This window comes from Anabrus simplex, chromosome 4 (genome assembly GCF_040414725.1).
Source record: "Anabrus simplex isolate iqAnaSimp1 chromosome 4, ASM4041472v1, whole genome shotgun sequence".
In the NCBI taxonomy this organism is placed as follows: Eukaryota; Metazoa; Arthropoda; class Insecta; order Orthoptera; family Tettigoniidae; genus Anabrus; species Anabrus simplex.
The window spans coordinates 314318164-314337572 of NC_090268.1; positions in this window are offsets into that span (position 1 = coordinate 314318164).

Consider the following 19409-nt stretch of genomic DNA (forward strand, 5'->3'; position numbering starts at 1 on the left):
AAAGGGAAAGTTTTTTTTTTTTTTTTTTTTTTTTTTTTTTTTTTTTTACAGTTTGCTTTACATCGCACCGAAACAGATAGGTCTATTGACGACGATGGCATGGGGAAGGGCTAGGAGTGGGAAGAAACGTCAGTAGCATTAATTAAGGCAGAGCTTCAACATTTGTCTGGTGTGATAATGGGAAAGCACGGAAAAACATCTACAAGTCTACCGACAATGGAGTTCGAACCCATTATCTCCCGAATGCAAGCTGGCAGCTACCCGACTCAAACCACCCAGCCACTTGTTCGGTAGAGAATGTGCTTTATCAAGGATACTGTATTGTGGAATCTTTCAGGGTTTTTGAAGACATCCCAAGAGTGGGCTAATAGTTCCTGAAAGTCCTAGTACACTCAATCTCAAAATATTGACTTATTTGCCACGATCGTTCAAAAGTTGGGCGCGCAGCTGTGAGCTTTAATTCGGGAGATAATGGGTTCGAACCCCACTGTCCGCAGTCCTGTAGTTTTTTTACCGTGCTTTTCCATTTTCAAACCAGGCAAATGCTGGGGATGTACCCTAATTAAGGCTATGGCCGCTTCCTTACCAGTCCTAGCCCTCTCCTATACCATCATCGCCATAAGACCTGTCTCTGTCGGTGCGACATAAAGCCAATTTGTAAAAAAAAGTAGGATGGAAGTTTAGAAGCAATCACGCTTAAATTGTTTCATTCCCATCAGAATATTTACGCAAATGGCACCCTAAACAAGATCCTCTTCCGCGCCTAGATAGTTTCACGTTTGGAAGCTTTATTTAAGAAAGGAAATACCTCGTTCTGAAATGTATTTTCCGTGTTTACAGGTTTCCGGTATGTGGAAGCATTTTAATTTGATGTCCCTTAGAGTGCGTGTGCGTCAATTTCGATGTTCCCTTTTACTCTCCCAGGTGACAGAGTAAATTGGATATGTACGGGCCGAACTTTGGCGGAGTTAATTTTATTTTGTTGGGTAAACACCAAATGTGCCACCAGAGAAATGACAAGCTAACCTTATACGACATGGAGTGTGAATTCACTTTTGCCCACCCTTCAAACATCTGTCTACTTCTGCCGGGTTTGAACCCGCGATCTTGGGATCTGGAAGCCTACGTTATACGACTGATTTGCAGAGTATGATATGGAGAATACTGTTGTCTGGTGTGTTAGCTGAGGAATGTTACGACCAGCACAAACTCCCAGCAGCTAATCCAAGGCGCTTAAAGTCCTACGACCTAGCCGGGAATCGATTCTGGAATCCCGAGTACCCGAAGCTGACCAGTCAGCTAAAAAGCTGGAGTAAAATGTTACAACAGTACCTAAAGCTATAAAAATGATTGTTACAACATTGTTGAGGAGAGAACCTTATCTCTGAGAGAGGTGCGCTCTATTTACTTGGGGAGTGCAACAGGAAACATTTTTATTATAGGAAATGAGGTAATATATCAGTAATTAGCATATCAACAAAATCAAACATGGGTGAGAACAGAGTAACGGAACTATAAATGATTGTGTGCGTATCACCGTATCCCTCCAGCCAGTGCTGACGGGCGGGCGCAGCACTCGCTGGCAGGCAGGTTTTTGTCATCGTGCCGGGATTACACGTGTCCACGATCTGGCACGTGAATACCGAGTGGTTACCAAGTCCGGCGTCTTGCCGCTGAAACTTAATACTGTACGTTAGGCACTTAAACAATGCAAAATGAGCAGGAGAAAAGGGACTACAATTCAAAACAAACAAAAAAAAATTGACCATGCACAAGTCTTTAAAATCGGTATTAAAATAAATGCTATAAAGTCTTCCTTCAGCTTATCCCAGGTATTTCAGGGGCTCATTTGGGTTTTTCCCGGGGGTTTGAGGCCGGATGCCTTTCCTGACGCCACGTGATCCTTAAGATGAAAGTCTCGACCCAGGATCGACCGGGATTCGATCCTCAGCCTTCCGGGTGGGAAGCCAACAGCAAGCCACTGAGCTAATCACGCCACCCCCTTTTAAAATAAATGCCATAATTATTAATCCTTTCAAAGTTAGTAATACTACTAGATTATACGTCTTCGGCGTTCACATCTCGTGAACAAAGTGATCAGAATTTCTTTCGTCCCTCCTCCTAACTTCCTTTATACAAAACAAATATTTCCTGGCTTCTGCATGTTGTGAATGTCTGCTGGTGACACCTAGTGTTTAAAGTCTTATTATTATTATTATTATTATTATTATTATTATTATTATTATTATTATTATTATTATTATTATTATTATTATTTTTCTACCGCTGTTCCCACACATGTGGGGTTACGGGTGTGACCTGTGTAGTACATGTGGATTTGGCCCTGTTTAACGGCGGGATGCCCTTCCTGACGCCAACCATCAACGGAGGGATATAATCACTATTGCGTGTTTCTGTGGTGGTTGGTAGTGTAGTGTAGTGTAGTGTATTGTCTGAATGTGAAGAGGCAAGTGTTGGGACAAACACAAACACCCAGTCCTACGGGTCAGAAGAATTCATCTGAGACGATTAAAATCCCCGACCCGGCCGGGAATCAAACGCGGAACCCTCTGAACCGAAGGCCTCAACGCTGACCATTCAGCTAATGAGTCGGACACACCTCGTGTTTACAATGCATTTTGTCTTTTTGTATGGGCTAGAACTAATTTTAATTGATATTTTTTTGTAAATTATATACCAGTATTATCCTTACTAATACAGTAGGTACATAAATTTGAAGGTTGGTTTGTTCTTCTGGCTTCCTTTCACTTAAAAATCTACTGCACCGATTGAGTTCACATTAACCTATTAGCCGAACGTGAAGAGTTAAATCGTTATCCATTGTCCTTATTTATTCGGCTAACGAAGAGTTAACTCGTCCTTGCCTTGTAAATTATTCTCTAATGGGCGAGGCGAGCTAACATGTCCCATTATTCTGTCAAAACTAATTCGATGACCGTTTTAGAGATGCTAATAGTTTACAGATTTTATGCACAGCGTTGTGTGGTATTTTTTCTATTTCACACGTTTATTCCGTCGGCTATACTTCCCATCGTAAGGACTCCATGCTTCAAGGCTTACTATTGTAAATATTGTACTATTGTAATTTAGGCTGGGAAGACGTGCGAGTGTCCGCCTCTGTTGTGTAGTGGTTAGTGTGATTAGCTGCCATCCCCGGAGGCCCGGGTTCGATTCCCGGCTCTGCCAAGAAATTTGAAAACTGGTACGAGGGCTGGAACGGGGTCCATTCAGCCTCGGAAGGTCAACTTAGTAGAGGTGGGTTCGATTCCCATATCAGCCATACTGGAAGTAGTTTTCCGTGGTTTCCCAGCAACGGCCGCTTCTTTTCCTCCTCCTTGTCTATCCCTTCCAATCTTCCCATCCCCCCGCAAAACCCCTGTTCAGCACAGCAGGAGAGGCCGCCTGGACAAGGTACTGGTCATCCTACCCAGTTGTATCGCGACCCAGAGTCTGAAGCTCCAGGACACTGCCCTTGAGGCGGTAGAGGTAGGATCCCTCGCTGAGTCCGTGCGAAAAGCCAAACCTGGAGGGTAAAAAGATAAAGAAGAATAAGAAGAAGATTTGAGATTAAGGAGACGAGAAGCTCGACCATGTGGTGTTTTGAACTGTTAGGGGTGAATTGGCATGGAATGATATACAGTAACTAGGAGAATAAGCTTGAGTGGAGCTTTTAAAATAGGAAAGATTATATGAAGATAAAACTGGAATTCAAGAGGACAGATTGGGGCAAATATAAGGGACTGGAATACATTTCCAAGGGAAATGTTCGATAAATTTCCAAGTTCGTTGAAAATATTTAAGAAAAAGCTAGGGAAAAAATTATAAATAAATGTAAATATGAAGTAAATAATTGATAGGGAATCTGCCACCTGGGCACCTGCCATACATGCAGATCATTGATGATTGTTCATTGATTGAAACAGAGCATCGTTGGAAAAGTTAAGTTGTAATCGTTCCAGACTCCTTTACTAACTTTACAAACATACTAATCTGAATTTAAATTGAAAAATATGAAAATTAATATTCATTAAATAAAATACTCAATCATTGGACCTTACACTCACACTTGGTTCTTACCTGATTACTTACACATACGTTATTTGAAGGGCGCCAGCTACAACTCAGTGCAGCAATAAGAGAATTACATTCTTGAATATCTCTAGGGTGTGGGGTAATAAGCTTACTTTTGACAACATACCATATAAGTTCTGGGGAAAGGAGACTGGCGTTCGGTTTCCCCATTAAATTTGAGCTTATCTAATTCTGTCATCGAAATGAAACGAAAAATTACTTTGATAGAACAAAATATATTCTTTAAATTGTATAGAAAAAAATAGTAACTCTTGCTGCGATAAAACAGATGATAATATGAAATTATGACATTGCAACTGAAAGAAACTATGCATGAATTTGAATTCTTCTTGACCGGACATTTAATAATTATACACGAAATTTATACCTCACTGGTTCACTTGACTGACTTGACTTGACTGACTTCACTTCAACACTTTGAGTGTAATTACGACGTATTTCTTTGATATGGTGTTTACTGTAGATGTATCAAGCCTAATTTGGTGATTTATCCTTTTTGTTTCACTAACAACTAAGTATCCATGTGACTGTGTCGTCTCCATCGAGAGGACTTCTTGGTAAGTCTGTCCGGTATGCCTTCATGGTAAGTGTATCCCTCTAACTGAACTGACCGACTGAGATCTCACCATCCACTTGACTCCACCACTGTTCACCTTCCACTTGACTAATAACTAATGACCGATTGAGGCCACTCCATCTCGTTGACGAAATGACCGACTGAGACCTCTCCATCTCGTTCACTTAATGACTGTTCACTTATCCATTTGACTTCTTCACTGTTCACCTTCCGTTTAACTAACGACCGACTGAGGCCTCTCCTTCATGTTGACACTCCGACCAAGTGTGGCCTCTGCTTCCAACTGAATAATGACTGACGCTACAATATACAGTCACCTTATATAGACATTGGTTGACACACCTACGCAATCTCCAGGAATAACTATGATCTACTCTCACCTCGCGACAAATGTTACTCCCTATGGTGAAACCGCCGGCGGCACCCTAGGTATCTTCAAGAAAGTGAGCTCACCGCTAAATGCTCACGATAACGTAGCAATGACGCGGAAGATACTCCAGCAGTATTTCGCAATATTACAATGTCACAAGTTATTGCACACACTACATCCACATCTGATATACAGCACCTCTTACTGTGCGTGTTTTTAGTGTTAATCTACACAGGCATATATACGTAACAATTTGACTACAATCACGCAAGCGACAAGTATTGCAGAATTGAATTGAACAATAATAATAGTTAAATAATAGTAATAATATCACAGATGAAATAATAATAATAAGAAGAAGAACAAGAAGAAAAAGGAGATTGCTATTTCTTGGACACATTTACAGAATGGATGGCAATAGACTAACTAAACGAATCTTCAAGTACCTTTGGGAAAAGAAATCAACTACCACCTGGATTCAAGAAGTCAAGAAAGACCTGGAAAGGAACAACAAACGAGAAGAAGAATTATTGGATTATTATTTTAGGAAGAAAGTCTTACAAATGGAAGGATTCAAAGGGAGGAAGGAAAAGAAGACAGGCACATTGACTGAAGAAGGGAAAAAGAAACACAGTGAAACAATGAAAGAATACTGGAAGAAAAGGAAAGAACAACTAAGGAGGAACAATTGAAATTGTAACGTGGTCCTTAGAAGGCCGGAACACAAGAAGAAATAATAATAATAATAATAATAATAATAATAATAATAATAATAATAATAATAATAATAATAATAATAATAATACAGATATCACTTTGTAACGGGATTTCAACCGTTGCAATGTCCATATTGCAAACGAATGACTTACTGTGTAACTTTACGTACAGCCTTTGCAGTTTACAGTGCTTTACTTCTTACATGTTAACAATTGTCACAACATATATTCAAATATATTATAGGAATGCAGAGCATTATAGGACAGTAGCATTATTTTGTTGTTATTGTTTACTAGTGTGAGAATTACTCTCATTGCAATATACGGTAATTCAAACAAGTCGAACAAAACGTAGAATTATAGTTCGAATCATGACATATATCAAAATGTGTACAACTACCTAAATCATCTTCCGCGGACGGATGTGCGCATCAAAGTGTTGTTCGTGAGGAATTAACCCGTTTTCAGTCAAAAGATATACCCCATCACAAATAATCATTTCTTAACGGAAACTTCCAGGTAAAGAGGTTAAGCTACTTACTATCATACTGTCTCTGATAGAGAAAAGAAACTATGAAGCGATAAGAGGAAAATTTACGCCTGCGACTCCGAAAAGTGATTACACTACCTCAATGGTTAGTCCTATTATCTACCAAGTGCACTTAGAATATTCAGTTCCCTGCGAAAAACGTTAATGTGTACTGTATTTTCTTCCTAGCTCGAACAGTTTCAAGGAAAGAAGCGTTCGTGCTTTTCGGCTTTACTTCATCCAATGAAAACCAACTTAATGGGTGAACTGTTAGACACAAACAAAAAGAGTCTTCATAAATCGTACAGTGTTAAATTTCCTTAACAAATGCGTATACGAATTTTCTTCATTTCCAACAAAAAAAATTTCTTAAATGTATTTGTGTACATGTTAAAGGAGTATTTCTAGCACCGAGCTCGATAGCTGCAGTCGCTTAAGTGCGGTCAGTATCCAGTATTCGGGAGATAGTGGGTTCGAACCCCACTGTCGGCAGCCCTGAAGATGGTTTTCCGTGGTTTCCCATTTTCACACCAGGCAAATGCTGGGGCTGCACCTTAATTAAGGCCACGGCCACTTCCTTCCCACTCCTAGCCCTTTCCGGTCCCATCGTCGCCATAAGACCTATCTGTGTCGGTGCGACGTAAAGCCAATAGCAAAAAAAAAGTATTTCCAGCAAGCGACCAAGGGCACTCACATGTCCGACACAGAGTCGCAAAAACTGTATTTAGGATGCATGGACCCTAAGTTAAAAAAGCCACCAAGTGGACTGCACAGCAAATAATAGAATGTAATAACGATCAATATTCTATGCTACAATACGTTTCCTCGATCAGTATTATCTGTTTAGGAAGTGTTTAAGAAATTGCATGTCCTTTCTCCACGGAAGTTTCAGCTCGCTTGCGGACAGGTAAGGAAGAGAGTTGAGGCGGAAGGATCACCCCTCCTATTCGTGTGGTGGTGAAGACAAAGAATGAGAAAAGGTTATACCGCTACTGCAGGGTAGCGAATTTCCTTGAATCTGGTCGAGGGACTGTCATGCGTGTCGCTTCTGTCAGCTACCCTTCATACTGACAAGCTTCACACACTGTTCGCATGGAAAGCTGGAGCACTGTCGTCTCACGGGTAAGCTCGCACGTACTACAATCGGATGAAGTTCATACCAAAGTGGAAAGAATTCTGTGTGTGCCAAGCCGTAGGTAACACTAGTTATATTATAAGCTACTGATGATTGAAGAACTAGTATTGCCTCACCTTGATTACTGTAACGTACACAAGGGCTCTGGATTTGACCTACAAAATCGACTGCAAAGATGACAGAACGAATGTATGCGATATATCTGTAACTTGCGGAATTACCGGGCGAGATGGCCGTGCGCTTAGGGGCACGCAGCTGTGAGCTTGCATCCGGGAGATAATGGGTTCAAATTCCTCTGTCGGCAGACCAGAAGATGGTTTTTCGTGGTTTCCCATTTTCACATCAGGAAAGTGCTGGGGATGTGCCTTAAATAAGGCCACAGCCGCTTCCTTCCCATTCCTAGGCCTTTCCGATTTCATCTTTGTCGTAAGACTTATCTGTGTCGGTGCGACTTAAAGAAAATTGTAAAAAAATTGTAAAAACACTTGCGGAATTTCGTCATCGTTTACTCGTTTATCATGGTCTCCTTCTTTACATGCGACGCAATTACCAAGCACTAAATGCCCTTTATAAAATACTCTGCACTTCACAATCCAGACACATGAGACTTTTCCTAAAGTACCTCTCCTCACATGAAGACAAAAACATTCGATCTTACAATACCACCCTCCTAGCCGTACCTACTCACAGATATGCCATGTAAGACAACTCCTTCACTGTTTTCACATCCCATGAATGCAATTGAGTTACTGGTCATTTCATGGCTATACAAAATACAAAGCACTTCTACGAGACTTCTTGTGTGACTAAGCAGAGTAAAGCTACTAGTTGTTTTTAGATAATAAATGATTTGATTAATAAAAAGCCGCAATGTTACCCTAACTGATGTTAAATTCAAACCTACAAATTTAAGTTTATTGTATATTATTGTAAACATATATCTTTATTAATCAAACGTCATTTTATTATTATTTTTGTTTACTTGTAATCATTTAAAACATGGGGAATAGGTTCTAAAGATGACCATTCCTACACGATACAAAGCGATCGAACATCGTCATTTATCAACATCGTGAAGTCAGCGTAGTTCCATATCACCTTATTATTACATTAATAATTAATAGACTTCAACATTCAAAAGCAAATAGAAAACATTTAATAGTCATTCAGCTAGGTTCATTGCGATAAACTAAGTCATCTCCGTACAGATCATGATGAACAAACGAAGCTTCATGAGTAAAGGTTCCCATTATGGATTATCTCGGTACGTAGTAAGACGGAGTGGTTATCTCTATGCTTGACCGCCTTTAGTTCGAAAATTCAACCTGGTTCTCATTGTTAATATAGGGTCAACTACAGCGTCATATGCGCCTTCAGATGTGTAAGTCTCACTTCCCAGTTCCTCATCGGGAATCTATCCTATTTTCTTCTGGGTGACCGATTACTCCCTTACCACCATCTTCCCTCATTAGTCGCAATGATGATCGCAATCGTATCCCAAGATGTAAATGGGAAGAGGGGCCGAGCCGATATGATAGCTCGAAGACAGGGGCTCAACACCAATTATTAATGACTTAAATATGGAATTGTAAGTGATGATTATTTAGGGAAATTAGATTACTCGACTGAGTATTCAGTCCATTGGGTTCAATAGGACAATGTCCACTTGCTCTGACATCCAACTCTTATTAGGCCTGCTATCTAAAAATGTGCTCCAGACAACGGTTTGTTTTTACTCCATATCCAATGTCCCACCTGCTGGTCAATAAGTTTCTTCTATACCTATGTGAACACCGGCTTTGTTAAGGGTAATTCTTCCTTTGATTTCGAAGGTTCTTCTGTTATTATGCGTAATGGTATTACCAAGGTAAAGGTATTGATTCACTTGAGTATCCAGATACAGTGTTTGCGTTCAGAACGTTGGCTTCTTTACTAATTTCATTTTTATGTTAATGTTAAGCCTTCGATAATTCCTCAAACATCCTGTTCATTTCCGTTTCTGTGTCAGTTCTGAGTATAATACCATCCTCAAATCTAATTTGAATCCTTTTTCCACTCATATATACTCTTTTAGTTTTAGCTTTCATGATTGTAATAATGGGCTCCTCAATAAACATAATAAATTTTGTAAGAGTGGACACTTGTAGCACACCTTTTCTTTGAAGTTTTCATACTTCTGTCAACTTCTACGAGATAAAATCATCTATTATATTTTGTGATCAATCCTTATTCTTTTCATTGTCTTGAACGTGATTTTCTTCATTGAAAGTTTGATGAGTAAATGACTGAAACAGCTTTCTCAGCCACCGCGGACTGAAAAAGAACTGACACTAGGGAAGCATCAAGCATAGGTCACAATTTCGCAGGAAAGGTTCCAGGTTTTATGCCACGAAGGATTCAGTAATATATTGCTGCCGGAAATGGTCACATCCTGAACTGACTTATATCCAGACATGAACACAGAAGAACGGGAAAATACTAAGCAATTGCGTACGTGACCGACTGATATTTACAATACACTTCAGCAAGAAAATGTCTATATAAACGGTGTGGTATAAAATGAAAATTCTAATAACCCGATAGAATAAAGTAACACTGGGCAATTACAATGATATATAAAATACGGCTTAAAAATAAAAATCGTCCTAAATACTTGGTTCCAAAGTTTCCGTAACTGACTGACATAAATGTCAACGCTCTATTCGCGTGGACACGTTTCTTTGCATATTTCTCTGAAAGTTTATTTCGAATACTGATTTCCAAAATATTGTTTGGAGTGATAGGTTTAAGGTGTTCCTTCATAAAAAGAATATATATCTGAAACTCAATTTATAAGGTTGAAATAGGTAAAAATGTGATGTGTGACTGGCTGACTTCGTTATGTGACTGACTGACATCTCTGAAATTATACATTTAATACTGAGTTAGTTTACTGATTATAATTCAGTATTCACATTATTTTACTATCATACAAATTTACAGTCATCGGTTTATTGCAAAAAGACCTAATCAAAACACTGTCAATAATATAAATGCATTTCTTCACTTTGAATAACAGAAAAGAAAATATCATGAATGAATAACATAAAATAATATTTTACGAGTAATAACAACACAATGTAGCTGTCTATTAGTAAACTGACATAATGCTGTGTTTTATTTGTAGTTTGTAATTTACGCCATAACCTTCTCCACTATCTGTGCATGTTGATTGAACACATGACGCAAAATCCGGGCATATGTCACTTACACTACTGCGAGGAACGCTGCCTAGTGCAATCTTTAAAGGTAGCACTATATTGTAGGATAGTTTTTGTTTTAATTGCGAAGTTTTTGAATCCTTTTCACTAATTGTTCACACGCGCACGCAAGATGTGCATATTCTATAACATGCTCTTTCAATACTCGTACATGTGCGGCCGGAATAGCTGAAATATTATATTGAAATCGTTTTTCAAGATATCTCTTTACTTCTTCAATTTCGAACTGTGGTACGTCGTGAAAATATTTGCTTGGTCTTATTGCTCAAAACGTTAACAAAATCTTCAGCTCTCTGTACCTTCTTTCCTGATTTCACAGCCACCCACGGCATTCGTTTTACTGTATTTGGCCTCCAATTTCATCTACTGTCCCTTTTCCATCGTATGATTCGAAAAAGTTCCATTGAATTATAAATCCAAATATGGCAGAAAGTAGCGTCAATTTTATTAGGGTATATTTTTGCTTAAAATGGCTCGCTGCTCCATAAGAAAACAATTTTACTACTGCAAGGTTCGAATGAATCTCCCAACACTTCTGAAAACAATGGTGTATTTGTTAGTGTGATTAATGTCACAAGATGTGCTATTGCAAAATGTTTTCCCAATGCTTCTGTAATAAGATATTTTAAGATATATGCGGGGTTTCCCATATAAACTAAGACCGTCCAAGCGCCGTTTTTACTTTCCGATACGAAAGCTGCAGCGTACACGTGTTCGACCTGGCAAGCATCAGTCGCCAGTCTGAATCTCAGCTGTTAACGTGGTGAGACAGAAACCATTGCAACACCGTATTTTCGTATGCAAAATTTAAGTACGAGTCGGCTCTACGGGCACGCGATGCATTTGTTCAACAAATTACTGGTGAAGTGTCACCTTCACGAGCACAGATTCACGTAATTGTAAATAAATTTGTAACTACTGACTCAGTGATCAAGAAAGACTCGCGCGCACACGAACAATTTTAACAGAGAAAAAGCTAGATAACATTGGTGCAAATCTTGAACGGTTACCGAATAAATTACTCACAAAAGTAGCACAACAAGTATGGGTTTCGATTTCTTCTGCATACAGAGCTACAAAGCTGTTACACATCAAACCGTACAGGTTCACACGGACCCGTTGTTTAAAACCTACCGATCCAGCCACAAGACTGAGATATTATGAGTGGTATCTTGCATCATTGAATGATCGTTTATTGGAACCACAGCTTGTGTTCCTTCCTGGTGAGGCCTGGTTTCATCTTAACAGTCACAACTCTCGCTATTGGTGTGCAAAAAATCCTAATGGTATTTGTGAAATCCCTCATTATGATAGGAAGATTGGTGCTTGGTCTGCTGTTAGTGCAAGACGAATAATTGGACCTATTTTTTTCGAGACGACAGTGAATGCAGAGGGGGGCCAAGATTATATTTTGACGCCGTTCTTTTGTTCAATTAACGGAAGAAGAAAATCGCGTTGGTGGTGCATAAACCGCGCAACCATTTGCTCGGTTCAGTTTTTTTTTGTTCTTTTTTTGTTTTTACAATTTGCTTTACGTCGCACGGACACAGACAGGTCTTGTGGCGACGATGGGACAGGGAAGGGCTAGGAGTGGGAAGGAAGCGGCCGTGGCCTTAATTAAGGTACAGCCCCAGCATTTGCCTGGTGTGAAAATGGGAAACCACGGAAAACCATTTTAAGGGCTGCCGATAGTGGGGTTCGAACCTACTATCTCCCGAATACTGGATACTGGCCGCACTTAAGCGACTGCAGCTATCGAGCTCGCTGGTATGACATTTCATGGAATCATTCTACTATCATCACATCACTACCCAACCTCCACCCTATGTGGGTGGATCAAAAATAAATGAGACGTTTTAAACTGGTGCGGTATACTTCTACGCTCGTTAATGCAGAAACAGTTCTTATGTGAGCTCTATACTGCACTTTGGCTTCTAAAGTCGCTTAGCTTAGTTTTATCTCGATGAGTGAACAGGAGGTGCATGTCTCTGATGCACAATCAGTAATTAGCTTGTTTTCATCATTTGAGGGCTATAATCGTACAACAATCTAGCAATGATTGAGTGCACGTTTCGGAACTGATATACTTTCGAAGCTTCAAGTACACAAGTGGCAAAAATCATTTCGTGAAATTCGGGCAGTACTATTCTATACGCTTTCTGAGTTCTCATGACCGTGTTTTGGAATGATAAAGGGGTGGTGTACATCGATTTTCTACTTGAACGACTTCGTAATACTGTGAAGTCTTGGGCAAGGTCAGAAAAGCCTATCGTTCCAAAAGACGCCAAATTCTGATCCATAGCGTCCCACTTCTTCACGATAACGCGAGGTCCCACACTGTAGCAGCAGCAGCTGCTGCTGCGAAAGCCTAATTGCAAGAAATGCTCTGGCTAACCCTCAGCATCCCCCCACCCCCACCCTTATAGTTTAGTTGCCTCAAAATGTGCCTACCATATTTTAATTGACTTTATTTCTTCAAAAATACAACGAGAAAATGATCGTATTAGGGACAGTACAATCAAATGTTGACACAGTTATAATATTGATAGCAAATTAAATTAATGTTCGTACACCGCTTAGAGTTCTACAAATCACAACGTTTTCAAGGATACAATTTGTATGTTAAAAGTATGTATATATAAAGAGAATCGTACAGATAGAAATAAAACCTTATAACAGTTTAATCTTAATAGGCTAACTCCAAGGACATTAAAATATTATCCATAAGTATTTCTTAACATTTCTTTTGAATTTGTTGAAATTCTGGCAAATGGAATGACTCATTCCATGACTCATAGTTAGCCTAGATGACATCAAATAGATATGCGGGCACACTATAATTGAGACCGTAAATTATTATTATTCTTCCATCGCATTGTCAATTTCTTTATTCCTACTTCACAAAAACAATATACGGTGTACCACAGGAATCTGTACTGGGCCCTGTATTATTTATTATTTTTGCCAATGACGTTTTTGATCTTGATCGTGAAGGTAATCTGCTTCTGCTCTCAGCTAATAGCGGTCTTTGTTACTCAGGCGAAAATCAAGATAGTGTGCCACATGAGGAAAGGAATTAAATGCTGTTGTACCCCATACCAGGAATAGCAAACCTTTTCTGACTAGTGTGTCAATTAAGGTCTTGTTTATTACTCTCTACTGTCTAGTGTGTCATCGGTTATCGCCCCACTCATTTGTCTTCATTTAGGTATTTGATAGCTTGCATATGAATCCATTGGACTGAATAATTCATGAATTTATTTTGCAAACAACACTGAAAATTACATTTCAAAAACAGGTAAATTTTAAGAATAAGATACATTTTTGCTTTAACCTAATAATATTTGGGGGCTGCCTGGCCGAGGCGGTAAAGGCGTGCTCGGTCCGCCCGGAAGGACGTGGGCTCGAATCCTCGTCAGGAAGTCGTAAAATTTAAGAAATGAGATTTCCACTTCCGGAGGTGCATATGGCCCTGAGGTTCACTCAGCCTACACGAAAAAATGAGTACCAGGTTAATTCATGGGGGCAAAGGCGGCCAGGCGTAGAACTAACCACTATACCCCATCACGTGCCGAGGTTAACAATGGTGGAAGCCTTTACCTTCCACTCCTCCAAGGGCCTTCATGGCCAGTACGGAGGTACTTTGCTTTTTTGCTTTGCTAATAACATTTATAAAAAGATGGTCATAGAATTTCATAGTATTTATTTATTAAAGCGTAATGTCAAAATATGCTCTGTTGCTAGATTTTCGACCTATTTACTACGTGTTAAAAACATTAATATAAGTTGATACGTTGCTTGACGTGCCACAGAAGTCGTGTTCGCGTGTCACTTAGTGATACGCATGTCATAGTTTCGCCACCCCTGCCCTATGCAATACGCCATTAATTCAATACTTCACCGTGTGCATTCTTGGGAGATGTGAGTTTCCAGATTAGCGCGGTGCATGATCATGAACTGATGAATTATTGAAGAACTTCAGTTTTATATTAGCCCGGAGTATATTATGTATAATTTTGAAAGCAAATGTTACCAAAGAGAATTAATCGATAACCTAATCGGAGGAATGCCTGTTGATGAGTACATTACTTGTCTGGACATTAAGAATGGAAATCTATAAAGTGCTCTGAATGCTTTATTTTGAATAATTTGAAACTCCGTTGTCTGACCTTGAGCGCAGCAACGCCATACACGTTAGTGCATTATCGACGGCTATGAATTAGTGCGTAGCAAACACTTTTTAAGTTAGATTCAGGAATTATTCCACATTGTCTGTTCAGTACACCTGTAGTAGGTACTACTTTACTGTTAATAAATTGAAAATAGTGGTTCCAGTCTAGTCTGGAGGTTATAAAAGCATCTAACTTCAACTTGTTTAACAAATTCATCATTAAGAATAATTATCCAGCTCTCTGGAAAAAGGTTAGAAACAGTTTTTTGAGTTGATCATAATATAATTACAACTAAACCATTCCGCTAATATAGAGAAGACATTCCTCATTTCATGTGGTACAATATCTTGATTTTCGCCTGAGTAACAAAGACCACTATTAGCTGAGAGCAGAAGCAGATTACCTTCACGATCAAGATCAAAAACGTCATTGGCAAAAACAATAAATAATACAGGACCTAGTACAGATTCCTGTGGTACACCGTATATTGTTTTTGTGAGGTAGGAATAAAGAAATTGACAATGCGATGGAAGAATAATAATAATTTACGGTCTCAACTATAGTGTGCGCGCATTTCTATTTGATGCCATCTAAGCTAAGAGTTAATTTTGATGTTTATTTTACTGTATTAGATGGATAAATAAACCGGATCTCTCTCTGAACGATCTATGGCTGAGTTCTAATCATTTTGTCGGCTAAACATCGAACTGTCATCATAGATATTTTACAAGGTGACATTGAGTGCCGAATGGATTTTTAGTGCGATAAAAATAATTGTAAATAGTAGTAAATATATTAGTAAATATGGTTGACTGTGGAACTGAACCATTGCAGCTTTGCAGTCCCATCTCTTCATACAGTCATATTTTGAATTTCAAGCAGTGTATCATACCACGCCTTTGCATTCCCCCTAACATTATTAAGGCACATCTAACCTCCTATTTCTGTGAACTATGGTAACTAGTATAAATACAGATAAATAATTCATTCCAATGAAGAACCTAGAAAATACAGGCAAAATCGCAGATATATTTTGATTAGTCGTTTAACATGATTTTACGCAGCTTCTTCCACCAGAATGTAAATTGTTTGATTACCAATATATAATTTCAATTTCTCCTTTACTTCGGCTCTATGTATCACTTATTGGTGAACATTTCGAAACGTGTTAAAACACGTGCAGTGATCACTATGATGAAAGGAGTTGTTAAATTATTTCGGCAACTAGAAAACTAACCATTCTTCTTGGAAAACCTACACACACGTGTTCCGCTTCATTATGTTTCAACTTAAAAAATATAAATCTTCTCATAAAATTGCTTTCAAACAGCACATTTATGGCATAGTTTGACTCCATATACGTTCTACAACAGGAATTATTGCAGACCGTTACTGATAGGAAGCACTTCTCAATTACGGAAAGCCATAACGGAAACCTTTAAATGACGCTGCACTTTTAACGAGATAACAGATAAATACTGGAAAGCCATAAAGATTAAAAGGAACATTTTTTCCCCTGATAAACAAAAATCACATTCAATCTAGAATTTTTAGTTGAAAATTCCAGTTGTAATCGTTACGTCGCTTGCTAAAACAAAAAAACACCAAATATGGAATTTGTCATGAAAATGTACATCTTGTACCATTAAATACCTCGAGAGACACACACGGCCTTAAGGTTCACTCAGCCAATACCAGAAATGACTACCAGGTGGTATAGGTGATTGGGATAGGGATAATCTGTCTTTCCCAGTTAGAAGTGAATAATTGAAGCCCTAACCTTACACTTCGCCTAAGACAAACAAAGACAAAGACACCTCCGTACAGGCCATGAAGGCCCTTGGAGGAGTGGAAGGTAAAGGCTTCCACCATTGTTAACCGCGGCACGTGATGGGGTAGAGTGGTTAGCTCTACGCCCGGCCGCCTTTTCCCCCAGGAATTAACCTGGTACTCATTTTTGGTGTAGGCTGAGTGAACCTCAGGGCCATATGCACCTCCGGAAGTGGAAATCTCGTTTCTTAAATTTTACGACTTCCTGACGGCGATTCGAAGCCACGTCCTTCCGGGTGAACCGAGCACGCCTTTACCGCCTCGGCCAGGCAGCCCCTTTACACTTCTAGGGTATTCATAAGTTGTGAGCGGATTGTTTTCTTTTCTCTTCGCCCGGCTGAGTAGTTCAGTCGGTAGAGCTGTCAATAAATTTACTGACACGTACAGGAACTCCAGCGGGACAAAATTCCGCCACCTCGGTGTCTCCAAAACCCGTAAAAAAATTAATGGGACGTAAAAGAATTATTATTATTATTATTATTATTATTATTATTATTATTATTATTATTATTATTATTATCATCATCATCATCATCATCATCATCTGTTTACCCTCCAGGTTCGGTTTTTCCCTCGGACTCAATGAGGGATCCCACCTCTACCGCCTCAAGGGCAGTGTCCTGGAGCTTCAGACTCTTGGTCGGGGGATACAACTGGGGAGTATGACCAGTACCTCGCCCAGGCGGCCTCACCTGCTATGCTGAACAGGGGCCTTGTGGAGGGATGGGAAGATTGGAAGGGATAGGCAAGGAAGAGGGAAGGAAGCGGCCGTGGCCTTAAGTTAGGTACCATCCCGGCATTCGCCTGGAGGAGAAGTGGGAAACCACGGAAAACCACTTCCAGGATGGCTGAGGTGGGAATCGAACCCACCTCTACTCAGTTGACCTCCCGAGGCTGAGTGGACCCCGTTCCAGCCCTCGTACCACTTTTCAAATTTCGTGGCAGAGCCGGGAATCGAACCCGGACCTCCGGGGGTGGCAGCTAATCACGCTAACCACTACACCACAGAGGCGGCCATTATTATTATTATTATTATTATTTACTCTTTCTGTTACTAAACTACAATTGTCTGAAAAGTCCTGTGGACTAAGAGAACGGTTCATTCACGACCGAGAATTATGGACATGATATCTTTTGGGTTTATGTCATGTTTATGAAACAAATTGCAGGAAAACTGTACTTTTCGCGAAAAGTTTGCTCCACCTCCTCAGAAGTCACCACAACTGTCTAAAATTTTAATTATTCCGGCCCTTAGGCTGAATGATCAGCGTAGTGGCATTCGGTTCAGAGGGCCTCGGGTTCGATTCCGGGCCGGGCTGGGAATTTTAACTTTTTTGTTGTTAATTCTTATAACTCAGGATCTGAGTGTTTGTGTTCCACTTAATACACATCTTCTTTAATATAAAACACATCACACTCTAAACCACCGCCGAAACACCCAAAGTGAATACATCCCTCCACGGAGGCTTTACATCAGGAAAAGTGTACCAGGGATTATAGGTAGTTGGAAAAAGGGCTAATCACGCTTCCCCAGTTAGGCCGAGGTTATGGGTAGTTACCAGTTAACCCCCCCCCCCCCCTTCTCGTGTGGTCAGCACCATGACGAATCCTCTCGGCCGTTATTCTTGGCTTTCTAGACCGGTGCCGCTATCTCACCGTTAGATAGCTCCTCAATTCTAATCACGTAGGCTGAGTGAACCTCAAACCAGCCCTCAGGTCCAGGTAAAAATCCTTGATCTGGCCGGGAATCGAACCCGGGGCCTCCGGGTAAGAGGCAGGCGTGCTATCCCTATACCATGGGGCCGGCAGTTACCTGTTAACATCCACACAAAATACCGACCCCAGGTAATTGGGAACATCTCATGAAGAAGAATAATATAGTAATACAGATCATTTTTCAAACATTCTTTTCCCAAGAGATAAAAATAGGTGCTAATTGGCGAATACTAAACGCAGTATTGTAGCCAGGATCAGCCGATGAGGGGGAGGGGTGCGGGTTGGAGAGGTGTGTTAATAAAGTAGTGAATATTCAAGATAAAATATCATAACCAAGTGGTCCGCCTATTCAGTACAATATATAATTTATTATATTTAGTACATGTTTCGTCCCCTAAGGGACGTCATCACCTATAATAAATTAGCATTAATATATCTGAATACAAAATAGATAATATTAAAATTGGAAAGACACATTAAGAGACATTAAAATATTGATGTATAGTAAGGTAAGGGTTATTCTGTCCGAAGGCAGATCCGAACCTCCGCAGAGGTGTTCCTGAGCCGGAGTTTACGTGCGGTAGGGTGGCCAGTTCCTTTCCGCTCCTCCATGCCCTTACCCCCATCAACAGCGCGTGGCAAACCATCCAACTCCTGACCACGCCCAGTGTTGCTTAACTTCGGAGATCTCACGGGATCCGGTGTTTCAACACGGCTACGGCCGTTGGCGATGTATAGTTACGACATTTAAAATAAGATCTTAGAAATGTTGTTAAAATTGTAAGTCATCATCTTCATCATCATCATCTGTTTACCCTCAAGGTTCGGCTTTTCCCTCGGACTCAATGAGGGATCCCACCTCTACCGCTGCAAGGGCAGTGTCCTGGAGCTTCAGACACTTGGTCGGGGGATACAACTGGGGAGAATGTCCAGTACCTCGCCCAGGCGGCCTCACCTACTATGCTGAACAGGGGCCTTGTGGAGGGATGGA